Source organism: Nycticebus coucang, chromosome 1 (assembly GCF_027406575.1).
Source record: "Nycticebus coucang isolate mNycCou1 chromosome 1, mNycCou1.pri, whole genome shotgun sequence".
In the NCBI taxonomy this organism is placed as follows: Eukaryota; Metazoa; Chordata; class Mammalia; order Primates; family Lorisidae; genus Nycticebus; species Nycticebus coucang.
In genome coordinates this window covers 154,527,625-154,537,339 of record NC_069780.1, presented here as the reverse complement: position 1 = coordinate 154,537,339, position 9,715 = coordinate 154,527,625, and the positions used below count along the sequence as shown (strand labels likewise).

At 36.7% G+C, this 9,715-nt stretch overlaps 1 pseudogene; it reads left to right on the top strand.

Moving 5' to 3' along the window:
• Positions 1-4,433: 4,433 nt before the first annotated feature.
• On the top strand, positions 4,434-5,904 carry LOC128589627 (elongation factor 1-alpha 1-like; annotated as a pseudogene).
• The last annotated feature ends 3,811 nt before the right edge of the window (positions 5,905-9,715 follow it).

The window sequence follows — 9,715 nt, the reverse complement described above, 5'->3', positions numbered from 1 at the left end:
TTATATTAATATATACATATTTATGTAAAATATTTATCCCAATCTGTTTCTCTGGAAATCACTCAGAGGTAATACTTTTCTGCTTGTGAATTTGTACTGCTTAAATATTTTCCATTATTCATGCAGAACCCATCTATCGAGCTTCCTTACCTTGCCAATTTGTTTTAAATGGTCCAATATTCTTCAAATAGTAACATCAAACCTTGGTTATTCATGGGTAGGTTAAAAGGAATTTGCTTCCACTACAGCTTTCAGCTCATCATTATCCACCTTGGTCTCAGGTCACTCATGTGGCTCACTTTCAAGTTTAAAATCACCAAAATGGAACTTCTCAAATCATCAACGTACTATGTGTTCATTAGCCACATCCTTCTCAAACACTTTGTTGATATTTTGAGCTGTCTGCACTGCATTGTTCCATGATAGAACTCATATTCACAAATACCACAATTTTTTAACTTACCCATGGTTTCATAAACATTGAATTAACAAATAAATCAGAAAGATAATCACAAGCCAAAACTTGCATTTGAAAGAATGAAGACGTACCTTCATGTAAAAAAAAAAAAAAAAAAGCCAGGAATTACCAAAGTGAAATGTCAAAGATAACAAAACAACTGTCAAACTCAGCACATAAGGTTCCATGCATGTCTCTTGCCCAGAGACATGATGGGATTTCTGGCTTTTTTTTGTTGAGTAATTTGAATTCTTTGTAGATTCTAGTTATGAACCTTTTGTCAGATTCATAACATACAAATATCTTTTCCCATTCTAAAGGTTGTCTATTTGCTTTAATTTTTGTATCCTTAGCCACTCAGAAGCTTTTAGCTCAATTAAGTCCCATTTATTTATTTGTTGTTGCTGTAATTGCCAACAGAGTCTTCGTAAAATCTTTCCCTGGGCTGATATCATCTAGAGTTTTTTCCATGCTCTCTTCTAGGATTTGTATCATTTCATGTCTTAGATTTAAATCTTTTATCCATCGTGGATCAATTTTTGTGAGGGGTGAGAGGTGCAATTCCAGTTTCAGTCATTTACATGTGGTTATTCAATTCTTCCAACACCACTTATTGAACAGGGATTGTTTTCCCCAGTATATGTTTTTGTTAGGTTTATCAAAGATCAGCTTGCAGTAAGAGGCTAGTTTCATCTCTAGGTTTTCTATTCTGTTCCATAGTATATTATTGGTACAAAAATAGAGATATAAATCAATAAAGCAGAACAAAGAATCCAGATATAAAACTGTCTACCTACAACCAACTTATCTTTGGCAAAGGAGCCAATAATGTACACTGGGGCAAAGAAGCTCTATTCAATAAATAGTGCTTGGAAAATTGGATAGTCACATGCAGAAGAATGAAATAGGACATCTAACTCTTACCAGTCAAAAAATTAATTCAAGATGGATAAATGACTCACATCTGACACATGAAACCATAAGAATTCTAAAGGAAAATGTAGGAAAAACTTTTCTAGATATTGGCCTAGGCAAATAATTTATGACCAAGCCTCCAATAGCAATAACAAAAATAAATACATGGGATTTAATTAAACAAAAAGCTTCTGCACAGTTAAGGAACCAATCAATGGAGCAAATAGACAACCTACAAAATGGGAGAAAATATCCACAAACTACACATCCAATAAAGGTCTAATAACCAGAATTTACAAGAACTCAAGCAAATCAGCAAGAAAAAAAACAAACAATCCTATTAAAAAGTGGGCAAAAGACATGAACAAAAGCTTCTCAAAAGAAAGACAAATGGCCAATAAACATATGAAAAACTGCTGAACAGTACTAATCATCAGGGAAATGCAAATTAATACCACAATAAGATACCACATTATCCCAGTAAGAATGGCTTTTATTTAAAAGTCCAAAAATGATAGAAGCTGGCATGGATGCAGAGAAAAAGGAACGCTGATGCACAGTTGGCACAATTGCAAGTTAGTGAAAACCTGTATGTAAAACAGTATGGAAATTCCTCAAAGAACTAAAAATAGACACATCATTCAATCCAACAATCCCACTAATGGGTACTTGCCCAAAGGAAAAAAAGTCATTTTATTGAAAAGATGCCTGAACTCCAATGTTTATTGCAGTACAATTCACAGTTACAAAGATGCAGAATCAACTCAAGTGCCAATCGATTCATGAGTGGATTAATTGTGGTATATGTATACCACAGAGTACTACTCAGCCATAAAAACAAAATAAATTAATGCCTTTTGCAGCAATCTTGATGGAAATGATGACCATTCTACTAAATGAAGTATCTCAAGAATTGAAAAACAAACATCACATGTACTTACTACTAAATTAGAACTAACCAATGAGACACATGTGCACAGAGGGAAGTAAAACTCAGTGGAAATCAACCAGGGAGGAGGAAGGAAGAGGAGAGAGGAGGGGGGGAAAACCTACATAATAAGTACTATGAACACTGTAGAATAGATGCACTGATAGCCAGGACTCAATCATTACCAAAGCTATTGATTTAACCTAAAACATTTGTACTCCCTGGATACTTTGCTAGAAAAAAAGAGAACATCAAGAAATAAATACAGGAAATGTTTCCAAAAGATATGGGAAGGTGTTTCAACTGGGCACAAAAAAGGGCATTAGGAATAGTCCTAAAAGTAACCAAAATGTGTTCTGTGGCTTAAATATTTTCGAATGTAAAAATAAAGAAGAAATAGCTTGCTTTTAAATTCATTCTGGTCATCTTTGCTTTTTACCTGGAATGCTTATCCCTTTAACACTTTTACTTTCACTGTTTACATCAACTCTGTTAGCCTACCTGAGGCAGTGTTTGTCAGAATTCTTTACTGTAAAGATAACTCTTTTTCCTCCTTTCTATACTGAGCTTTTGAAAAGAAGTTATTATGCACAACCCACATCTCCTAAGGTGTAAGGAGTTATGCTCCATCTTCTTGAGAAATTACTATACAAAATATTTGTAATTTTTTTCAAGAAAGATTTGTTTCTCTTCCCAAGTTATTTATTCAATCATTTATTTATATCAATATGGGCTCATGGACATTTATTTTGCACTTTGTGTATTTATTTTGCTGATCAAATTGTTTCAGGTGGGGACATTGGGAGCACAGTTCTTCTTATCCCTTTATCACATTCTGTAACAGTGAGGTTTCCTATTTTGAGACCTTCCTTGCTTTCTGGCACATGATGCTCCAGACTTATCTTGTTCATTTCCTGACCCAGTCCTTAAGCCAACCATTTCCGCAAGTTACCCTGGGTCCTTCTATTAGAGGATGAAATATAAGCCAAGACGTGGGCAATAGGTGAGCTCATTTCCACTGGAATGTCATTGCTTCTTCTAGGGTCACTCAACTAATGAAGCAAGAAAATATGCATGTGTGTATTAACCTATATGTATACAAATATCTAGAAATATTTCTGTACATAACCATCTGTATCTATGTCAAGCTAAACCTGAGTTCACACTAATATCTCCAGCTCTAGTCCATTCCCCCATGAATCATTCCATCCTCTTCCCCTTGTTAGTCTATAACCTTCAACTCCAAAAGTGACACACTTTGCTCCCACCATCTGCCATCAGTAGTTGCTAATTGTTTAGGTGTAAGGTTCGGGCAACCACTGATATGTTTATCATCTCTATAGTTTTGCAGAGTGTTACATAATTAAAACCACATAGCATGTAGCATTTTCAGACTTGCTCCCTTCATTAGCGATATGTGTTTAAGATTCTGTGTCTTTTTCATGGATTGCTAGCTCATTCCTTTTTTTAACCACTGAATAGGATTCCAGGATATGATTGTACTATGGTTTGTTCTATTCACCTACTACAGGACATCAGAGTGGCTTTCAGTTTGGGGCAATTATGAATAAAGCCACTATAAATTTTCATGTGCAGATTTTTGTGTGGACACAAATTTTCAATTCATTTGGGTAAATACCCAGAAGTGCAATTTCTGGATCATATGCTAAGATTACGTTTAGCGTTGAAAAAATTGTCAAAGTTCCCTATTGGTTTATATTCTCACCAGCATGAATGAGAGTTCCCAAAGCTGCCTCCTTGCCAGTATTTGATGCTACCAGTGTTTGGGATTTTTGCCATTCTCACGTGGATGTAGCAGTATTCTCATTGTTATTTTTATTTGTGATTCACTAATGACATATCATGTTGAGCATCTTTTCATATACTTATTTGTCATCTGTATGTCTTTGGTGAAATATCTGTTCAGACTTTCTGCCAATTTATAAATTGGGTTGTTTATTTTATTATTGTTGAAATTTAAAGAACTTTGGTGGCTCATCTTTTCATTGTCTTCACAGTGTCTTTTACAGAAAAGTTTTTATTTTTAGTAAAGTCTAACTTGTCCTTTTTCACAACAGATATTTGTTTGCCACCAGAACATAGGTGTTATGAAAACCACTCATAAAAACCAAAATGGGAAAGGAGAAGACTCATATAAACACTGTGGTCATTACACTTGTCATGTAGACAAGTAGTCATAAGACAAGTCCACCACTGCTGGCCATCTGATCTACAAATGTGGTGGCACTGACAAAGAAACCATTGAAAACCTTAAGAAGGAGGCTGCTGAGATGGGAAAGGGCTCCTTTAGGGATGTCTGGGTCTTGGATAAACTGAAAGCTAAGCGTGACTGTGGTATCACCATGGATACCTCCCTGTGGAAATTTGAGACCAATAAATATTGTATGACTGTCATTAATGCCCCAGGATACAGAGACTTTATCAAAAGCATGATTATAGGCCCATCTCGGGCTGACTGTGCTGCCCTGATTGTTGCTGCTGGTGCTGGTGAATTTGAAGCTGGTATCTGAAAGAACAGGCAGACCCGTGAGCATGCCCTGCTGGCTTACACACTGGGTGTGACCCAAATAATTGTTGGTGGTGATAAAATAGATTCTACTGAGCCATCCTGCGACCAAAAGAAATACAAGGAAATTGTTAAAGAGTCAGCACTTACATTAAGAAATTGGCTACAACCCCAACACAGTAGAATGTGTGCCAATTTCTGGTTGGAATGATGACAAGATACTGGAGCCAAATGCTAACATGCCTTGGTTCAAGGGATGGAAAGTCACATGGAAGGATGACAATGCCAGTGGAACCATTCTGCTTATAGTTCTGGGTTGTATCCGTCCACCAACCTGTCCAACTGGCAAGCCCTTGCATCTCCAAGATGCCTACAAAATTGGTGGTACTTGGAACTTTCCCCTTGTGGGCTAAGTGGAGATTGCTCCAGTCAACATTACAACTGAAGTAAAGTCTGTTGACATGCACCATGACTCTTCAAGCAAAGCTCTTCTAGGGGACAACATGGGCTTCAACATCAAGAATGTGTCTGTCAGGTGGCACCAGTGGCTCAAAGGAACAGGGCGCTGGCCCCATATACCAGAGGTGGTGGGTTCAAACCCAACCCCAGCCAAATACTGCAAAAAAAAAGAATGTGTCTGTCAAAGATGTTCGTGTTGGCAATGTTGCTGGTGACAGCAAAAATGACCCTTCAATAGAAGTAGCTGGCTTCACTGCTCAAGTGATTATTCTGAACCATCCAAAACAATTAGTGCTGGCTATGCTTTTGTGCTGGATTATCGCACAGCTCACATTACCTGCAAGTATGCTGAGCTGAAGGAAAAGATTACTCACTGCTCTGATAAGAAACTGGAGGATGGCCCTAAATTCTTGAAAGCTGGTGATGCTACCTCATGAGCATGGTTCCTGGCAAACCTATGTGTGTTGAGAGCTTCTCAGACCAGCCTCCTATGGGTCGTTTTGTTTTTCATGACATGAGACAGACATTGCCATGGGTGTCAACAAAGCAGTGGACAAGAAGGTTGCTGGAGCTAGCAAGGTCACCAAGTCTGCCCAGAAAGTTCAAAGGCCTAAATGAATATTATCTCTAAGACCTGCCATCCCAGTCTCAGTCAGTATTGGGAGAATGATCTCAGAACTGTTACAATTGGCCATTTGAGTTGAATAGTAAAAGACTGGTTAATGATAACCATATATTGTAAAACTTTTAAAAGGAAAATGTTTCATGGATCATTTGCTTCTTTTCATGTGGCAGTTTTAAGTTATTCATTTTTTTAACGAGTATTTTTTTTTAAGTGTTGGGGATTCATTGAGGGTACAAAAAACCAGATTACACTGATTGCATTTGTTAGGTAAAACCCCTCTTACAATTGTGTCTTATCTCCATAAGGTGTGTCACACACCGAGACCCCACCTTCCTCCCTCCTTCCCTCTCTCTGTTCTTCCTTTCTGCTACCCCCTACCGTGTACTAGGTCATCAACTGTCCTCATACCAGAATTGAGTTCATAAGATTCATGCTTCTCCACTCTTATGATGCTTTACTAAGAATAATGTGTTCCACTTCCATCCAGGTTAATACAAAGGATGTAAAGTGTCCATCATTTTTAACGGCTGAATAGTATTCCATGATATATATATATCATGGAATACTATTGGTATATATATATATATATATATATATATATATATATATACCACAGCTTGTTAATTCATTCCTGGGTTGGTGGGCATTTAGGCTGTTTCCACATTTTGGCGATTATAAATTGAGCTGCAATAAACAGTCCAGTGCAAGTGTCCTTATGATAAAAGGATTTTTTTCCCGGGCAGCACCTGTGGCTCAACAAAATAGGGCACCAGCCCCAACCAAAAAAACTGAAAAAAAAAAAAAAAAGATGTTTTTCCTTCTGGGTAGATGCCCAGTAATGAGATTGCAGGATCAGTTGGGAGGTCTACTTGAGTTCTTTGATGGTTCTCCATACTTCCTTCCTAAAAGGGATAAGGTTCTTGAAAATCACACAAGAAGTATTATCTTTAAAGAAAATGATTGGCCAAATTGGTTACTTTTGTACGTCAAAAGACACCATTAAGAGAATGAATAGCCAAACCAAAGAATGGGGAAAGATACGTGCAATGTAGATATCTGACACATTCCTACAAAGCGATAAGAAAAAGACCAGCAACTTGATTTAAAATAAAAAAATGTATGCTAAAAGACATGAACAGTCATTTCACAAAAGAGGATACTACCTCTGTGGAAGTATGCTGAAACTCATTAACCATCAGGAAAAGTCAAAGCCAATATATTGACTAAAATTAAAAAGGCTAAACAGTAACAAGTGCTGGCTAGGATGTGGAGGAACTGGACCTTTCCAATACTGCTACTGGGAGGACAAATTGTTAGGACTGTTTTGAAAAACTGTTTAGTTGCTGTGTCTAATTAAAAAAGAATATATGCCTACTTAATGATATAGAAATTTCATTCAAAAGTAAAATACTCAACAGAAATGTGTAGATATACAGACTAAAAAGCCAGGCATAAAAATATTTGTAGCGATATTATTTATAATAGCTGAAAGCTGGAAATAAGCAAAATGCCCTTGAAAATTAAAATAGAGAAGTATAGTCATATCATGGAATCATATATAGTAATTGAAATGCTACATGCAAAAATATAAATACATCTCACAGAAAAGAAATTATGCTGTATGTTCCATTTATGTAAGTGTAAATTCACCTAAGAAGAAAGAGGAGGGAGCCAATGATTAAGAACAGGCATGGAAGGATTGTGCATGCCGCTAATATTGTATTTCCTGATGTTCACTTGGTGAAAATTCATCAAGCTGTATAATAAATATGTATGCTTTACTTTTATGCATTTTATACTTCAATATAAAACTTTAAAACAAACTGTAATCAGTAATTTGAGATTTTCTAATTTAGTCCAACAATAAGGACAATAGTCAGCAGAGCATTTGAGAAAAAGTTGGTGCTTTGAAGTCAGACAAACCCAGGTTTGAATCCCTGTTCCCCATCTCTAACTAGGCATTTGCTTTTCATAGCTGTTTTTCCTTTTCCAATGAGGTACCTAATGTTGATGTGTCCTGCAGGGTTGTTGAAAGAGGTATTGACAAGGTACATGAAGTACATGGCCCAAGTTAGGTGCTCTGTAAATGAAATTAGTATTCTTAGTCTCTGACAATCACTGCTTGTAATTCTTTTCTTTTCAATCTCATAGACATCCTGATCCTTGTTTTAATCTCAGAGTTCTGCTTCTATTAATAATTGTTCTTTTCTAATAGTGTGTTGCATCGATTTGTTAAATGATTATTCTTTTGCCTTTCCTCTGCTGTTATTGAAGATATTCCTCTTGGGTTTCTGTAAAGCAGGTGTGCAGGTATATCAGTACTATCATTTACTCAGAAATCAAGTCCATCTGGCCCTTCCTTCCTTCATTTAACTAGTATTGACTGCTTACTCTGCCAGGCTCTGAAGATGCACAAGTGCGCACAGGGACTAGTCAGAGAGATTAAGTAACAACTTGTTATGACTGGGTCTCATGCTAGAATGCATAATAATTACAGTTGTGTAATACTCTGTATTTTGCAAAGCCTTTTCATATATGCTATCTTTTCATTAATGTAATGGTAAAAATGAATAAATCAGTATTAGAACATGTCTGGGGTGAAAAGGAGCCAGGCTAGTTATGCCCACACAAAATTTGTATGAAGTTGTCTCACAACTTGAGAGGAAAATCTGAAAAAGACAGAAAATGCCATTGACTTGTTTTAATTCCCCAAGTGGATTCAGGGTAATTAAATTTTCTTTTTCTCATCACTTCATCATTTTATTCTCCATCTTTCTCTTTCCCTCTTTTCCTATCGCTTTAACTTCTCGGAATTTCCCTCCATTTCTCCCATTTCTTTTCTTTTTCATTCTCCTCTACACTAATTTCATAAAGACAGTAGAGACAGTGGGAAAGGTATCTTCATTAAGGCTATTTCTAAGGGGGAAATGGTCTATTCTCTTACTATTTTCCACTTTAAGCCCTACTTTTAACTTTTTAGCTGACTAAAATTTTGTCAAAGAAATAGCACAGAGTGTGGAACAGAGTAGATAACTATCCACCAAAACTTCATCGTTTCCCATCCACAATGTGGAGAGTCCTTGAAAAAGTGATTATCCAGCTAGAAACTACATTTCCAAGTATCCCTTGGAGTTAGATAAGACCATAAAAATAAGTTCCAGCCTAACATGAATGAGTGGAAATGTTACATGCCATGCCCAGTTCTAATCTATAAAAATCCATTTCTCTGCCCTTATTCCCTGGTGGGAGGGGAGGAATCTCTGGTGGGGGAACCTTGGTGCATCCAAGTGCTGAAGTTGACAAAGGCCTCCGTCAACCTAGATTCCTGAACGACTGTGTAGAGAAAAGCCCACATCTTCCTTCATCCCAGCACTGCTGTACAGATAAGAAATAAACTTGTATTATATTTGAGTCTTATACACTTTGAGGTCTATTTGTTGAAGCAATTGGCCAAACCTAACTGATACAGACTATTCACAGAATCTTTACAAAACAAAGCTCACTGCATTATTTTCTTCAAGTGCTACGCCTGATAGGTTATAACTTCTTATCACTACCCCTGTACATATAGGGGATTAAGATTTTTACTCCATGTAATGTTTTGAGTGTGTCCTTCCTCAAATGATTTTTTCTCTGAAACAGGGAACAGAGTAGTTGGGTATCATGTCTGTCTACCAGGGAGTCAAAGAAAAGGTCTGCAAAATACCAATTGGTTCACCTAGCCCAAGTAAAGAAGAGGTGAATGTTTTCTCTTTAACTCTACATCAGTATCTTCACTAAGGCCTATGTGAAATGGCTTTACTA